We start from the raw sequence: 5,443 nt of genomic DNA on the forward strand, positions 1-5,443 counted from the left end.
TCGAGGCTCTCCATGACAATCTGCTAAGCAAATCACACGTTGGCTGTTTTGGACGTTCTCTGCAGTTTTCATTGGGAGTGAGGAAGAGCCGTTTGTACATGTTTTGATACAATGTTTTGAATGCTGTGGGACCATGGTATGTTTCCGCCGTGGATGAACAAGGTTGCCTTTTCCAGCTTCCGCTTGCATGGTCATTTCCTGGTCCTGACGACCCCCCCCGCCCCAAGTGAGGGAGGCCTGTGTGTCTTTGTGTCCATTTAGAAGGGTTGGTGCTTGATGCCAGCATGATATCCAAATCTTGATTTTGGACTTACCAAACTACTGTTGGGAGTTTGTTTCTTGTCTTAATCTCCCTTAACTCTTGCAGTCACCTGAGTGTCCACTCTTGATTTCGCGTCTCTCTCTGCCTCTGTCTCTGTCTCTCTCGCTCTTTCCTTTTGTTGATTTCTTCAAGGCAAGCCATCTTTTTCCTCCTCCTCCTCCTCCTCCTCCTCCTCCTCCTCCTCCTCCTCCTCCTCCTCCTCCTCCTCCTCCTCCTCCTCCTCCCCCCCCTCCTCCTCCTCCCCCACCACCCTCCTCTTCCTCTTGCTCCTTTCTCTGCCCCCCTCCCCCCTCCCTCCCTCCTCCCCCCGCCCTTTTAAAATGGAAGTCTAACAGACTGACAAGAGTATATTGGTTTTCAGGTGTATACCCTAGCGAGTGGCTATGTTTACACATGGCCCAGGGATCTCCGTGATAAGTCTCGTTACTGTCTGTCACCATTCGATGTCATGACAGTAGGATGGACTCTATTCCGCCTGCTGTACATGACATCCTGCGAGTGAGTTGTTTATTTCATAACTAGAAGTGGGCACCGCTTCCTCTCCCTCACCTATTGCACTCGTCTCCCTCTTCCCCCCTCCCTCCCTCCTCTGGCCACCCCCCATTTGTTCCTTTTAGGTGTCGAGGAACCTGTTTGCGGTTCCTTCTTTGTGTTCATGTGTGTGTATTGCTGTGTACGTTCTTCACAGACATGATAGTCTCGCGACCTGAGGTATCTTGTGTAGCGCAATACCCTCTGGGTCTCTCCATGTTTCCGCGGATGGCAAGACCTCATTCCCTGGTAGGGTTGAGTCATAAACGCGCGCGCGCCTGTGTGTGACTAGGTAGAGACGTATGCACACAGAGAGCGCTATCGGTATGTCCCTAACTATGGCTACATAGGGATAGGTGTGGATACACATACACGTGTATGTATGTGTCACCCTCACCCCCTCGGTGGGCACGTAGTGGAGTTGCTGGGTCACGTGGTAGTTGTTGGTGCAGTGCTTTCAGGGACTTCTGTGCTGTTTTCCGTAGTGTCATCTGTTGTCGGGGAGCCATTCTGTCAGGCGCCAGGTGATATCTCTGAGTCCTCCAGCATGACATGGTGGTGGTCTCTCTCAGCGTGAAAAATAGGTGTCCCGTCAGGAGCCACTTTCCTCTGCCGTTTGGAACTTGCTGTCGCGATTCCAGATCCTGGGCCTGGCCGTGTATGCTTGTGCAGAGAAATGCCAGCGCTTTCTATCATACCCTCCATTTAAAAAAAAAATGGTTCTGTATTTGATGGGCTGCGTTGGGTCTTTTTTTGCTGTGCGCGGGCTTTCTTTCCGTTGCGGTGAGTGGGGGCTCCCCTTCGTTGTGGTGCGCAGGCTCCTCATTGCCAGTGGCTTCTCTTGGTGCGGAGCACGGGCTCCAGGCACGGGGGCTTCAGGAGTTGCGGCACATGGGCTCAGTCGTTGTGCCTCACGGGCTTCGTTGCTCCGCGGCATGTGGGACCTTCCTGGAGCAGGGATCGAACCCGTGTCCCCTGCAGTGGCGGGCGGATTCTTAAGCAGTGCGCCAGCTAGGCAGCCCCAGTTGTTTCTTGTATTTCAGGGAAAGGTTTCCTTTGGCTTTTGGTTTTGTCCCCGCCCCCACCCCCCAAGAAAGGTACTGTTGGTTGCTTTGTTGACAGTGGAAAACTGTGTTGCGGTTGCTGTTGGAGTGGTGGGGGTCGTCGTCCTTGTTGCTTTGTTTCCTTTGTGGGCGTTGTTTTCTGTTGGTTTTTTCTGGCTTTGTTTCCTTGTGGATGAAAATGCCTGGTCTTGGTCTGCTCTGTTCAGGCCTCCTGCCCACTTTCCCCATCGGGTTGCTTGTTCTGGGGGGGCTGCGTTGCATGAGGCCTTGCCCTGTTTTGGACAGGAACCTCTTATGGGACATGCTTGAGGTTTTCAGATGCGTGTGTGTGTGTATGTGTACACGTGTGTGTGTCTGTACGTGTACACGTGTGCATACACGTACATGTGTGTGTGCCTTTACGTACTCCTTGAAGGGCCACAGCAGTCCCAGAGCTTGACTTTGACTTTTTGGTAGTTTGGCTTGGTTTGATTTTGGTGGGACGACAGGTCACTGTGAACCTTTACTGTAAATCTCTCTCTCACACGCACGCGCGCGCGCGCGCGCGCACACACACACACACACACACGCACGCACGCACGCACGCACGCACACTCACCACGTTGCATTGTGTAGATGTCCTGGAACGCGGTTTCTTTAGTGGATGGCTGTTGACTCGCTGCTCCCCGCCCCCCTGCCCCCGCCCGCCGGTGACTGTGGTCAGTCCATTTTGAAATCCACGTTCTGACCTCAAGGGCATGTTCCCCACCCACGCACCCATGTGTTCTCTTTGGACTTTGTCGCGGTCTGTGCGGAAATAGATGTTTGTTTCCATTTGTGTGGGGCCAGAGTGTATGTTTACTTTCGTTTCTAGCTTCCGGGCTCTGCGTATCAGCTTTCCAAAGCCCTTCCCCGTGCCAGAAGGGATGAGTTCCTGCGTCGTTCTCTGAGCGCTTGCCTGGTTTCGTTTCGCTGGTCCCCGCCTTCCCTCCCTCCCTCCCTCCCTCCCTCCCTCCCTCCCTCCCTCCCTCTCACCCTCCGGGGAGCTGGGGATCTCGCTTGTGGCACTGTGGGCGTCTCCGTGGAATTCCCCGCGCCCCCCCCCCCCCCCCCCCCATGGCCTGGAATCGCGTCCCCTTCCAGGCAGCCTCCCGGCGGCATCTTGCCAGCTACCCCCGCCCCCGTGTGCTGCCGGGGATCGGGACGCGCCGTGTCGTGTCGTGTCGTGTCGTGTCGGGCCGGGAGCTAGCTCCGAGGCGGACCCCTCGGGGCCGCGCGGGACGCCCGCCCCGCTCCGGGAGGAGCTCGGGCGTTTGGGCGGCCCGGCGCTCCGGCGTCCTCGGTGGCCGGCCGGCGACCGGGATCCGGCCCGGGGACGTTCGAGCCGGTTGTCGGGCGCCACCTGGCGGCCGCTTTTATATTGTCCCTTCCCTCCGGAGCTCCGGCGACCTTGTCGAGGGCTGTGACTCAGCCGCCGGGCCCGAAGCAGAGTTCCGGGAGGCGGGCGACGCTGGTGCTGGCAGCCCCGGTGGCGCCGAGGCGTAGGCGCCTCCTGCTGTCGCCTGAGATTGGGCCTGCAGATCTATGGGGCTGTGACTGCCGCCGCGCTCCCGAGCCAGGGCTGAGGGGCCGCCTGGCCGGGTCGACCAGCATGCGCCCGTGCCCCTCCGGCCGCGGGAACCCATGTCGGGTCGTGCCGCCGCGGTGGGAGAGGAGAGGGTCTGCCGCGCCCGGAGCGCCTGGGACTTGGTGGCCCGGCCTTCTCCTGGGCCGCCCTTGGGAGCGTTCGTTCCCCGACCCCCCCCACCTCCCTTTCCCGGTGCCCCCCGCGTCCCGCTCCGGAGGTGGGGACCGGCTCGGGCCGAGCGTTGAGGCCGGTGGAGGCCGCCACGGGCTCGGTGGTGGACGCGCGTGCGTCCCGGTCGTCAGATGCTTTCGGGCCGATGGTTTTCTGAGCCGGACTCCAGAGGTGAGGACCGGCCTGGGCCGCCAGCGGTGACCCGGAGAGGCTGGCCCGGGCCTGGGTGCGTTGCCCCGTGGGCTCCGGGCGTCTCCCTGGAGAAATGGGTTCAAGTCCCGATGGGTCCGGAGACGTGGACGGACCGGCCCCTGCTCGCGCAGGTGGCCGGCGAGGGTGCACCCGGCCTGTCAGCGTGCCCGCGTGGGTCCCGGTCGTCGGACGCGACTTTGTCTCCCCCCTCCGCTCTCCACCCCGAGTCCGGGCCGGGAGGTGGGGACTGGCGCGAGCCATACTGGGTGGCCCGGGGAGGGGCTCCCGGGCCCGGGCGTGGTCCCTCATGGGGCCCGCTCATCGGAGGCGGCTCGGAGGGGTGCTGTGTTTCTTTCTTGGAACCAAGTCCTGGCCCGGAGACTCGGATGGACCGGTGCCTGCCCGCGTGGGGGGACCGGGGAGGGCGTCCCCAGCCCGCTCCCTCTCCCCCGTGTCCCCGGCCCACTCTGCCACCCCTCCATCCCCGGGTCGACCAGGTGGCCCCGGGCGCTCCGGGGCAAGTGTGGATGGGGAAGTGTTGGGGGCAGGTGGCCGGACCGAGGTTCCGGGGGCCCCCGTGAACCTCGTGGGTGGGCCCCGCTGTCGGGCGCGATGATTTCTTCCGCCGGAAATGGGGCCTTTTTGCCACCAGATAGGTGCTGACACGGTGTTCTTCTGCGTCTGTCGCCGATAGACGCTGGGGCTCCGGACGCGGGCAGGACTCCGGGCTGGGGGCGGCTGTCTGACGCCCGGCTCGGTCCTTGCCGCTTGAGCTGCCCGCTTGGGCCTGCGCGCCGGCTCTTGCGTGCGCGTCCGGCTGCCCCGACCCGCGGTGCCGCCTCCGGCCTCTGGCTGAGCCCGAGGGCGGCGGGGCCAGGTGGCGTCGGGTGCTCGACCCTGTGCGCTGCCCCCGCTGCAGGCACCCGGTGGTGAGTGGCCGGCACGACCCCACCCCACAGGCTCTGTGCCCCGTGTCAGGCGTTCTCGTTCTGGGGTGGCTGGCTGCTCTTTGCCCGAGACGAAGGGGCGCCGGCGAGGCGGAAGCGGGCCTCCGTGTGATGGGTCTTCGCCGTGCCTCCCCTGCGGGCCTCCCCCGCCGTGGCTTTAGGCTGGGTGGGTCAACCGATTGATGTGGTGGTGCCACGCTCCGCTGGGCTGGGCCTAAGCCGTGCCAGACGAGGGACGGACGTTCCTGGGGGACGGGACCGCTCTTCTCGTTCTGTCCGCGGGCTCCTCGCCTCTCTTCCGCCCCGCCTGCCGGGGTGTGCGGAAGGCAGGGGTGCGGCCTCCGGCCCCGAACCCGCGGTCTCCCGCCCCCGCCTCCCAGCGTGGGCGGGGACCGGGGTCCTCGGACGCAGCAGACGCTCTCGCTGTGCCTCTTTGGCGTACGCCTCGCGAGCGGCCCTCCCCGCGGCGGGGAGGGCCGCCCCGCCGCCACGCTGCGCGCCCCCCGTCGGTGTGCGAGCGTGCCGCGCCTGGCCCTCCGTGGTGCTCCTGGAGCACTCCAGGTCGTCCCTCAGGTGCCCGAGGCCGAGCGGTGGTGTTGTTCCCCTTTCC

The sequence above is a fragment of the Hippopotamus amphibius genome, chromosome 15 (genome assembly GCF_030028045.1).
Source record: "Hippopotamus amphibius kiboko isolate mHipAmp2 chromosome 15, mHipAmp2.hap2, whole genome shotgun sequence".
Lineage (NCBI taxonomy): Eukaryota > Metazoa > Chordata > Mammalia > Artiodactyla > Hippopotamidae > Hippopotamus > Hippopotamus amphibius.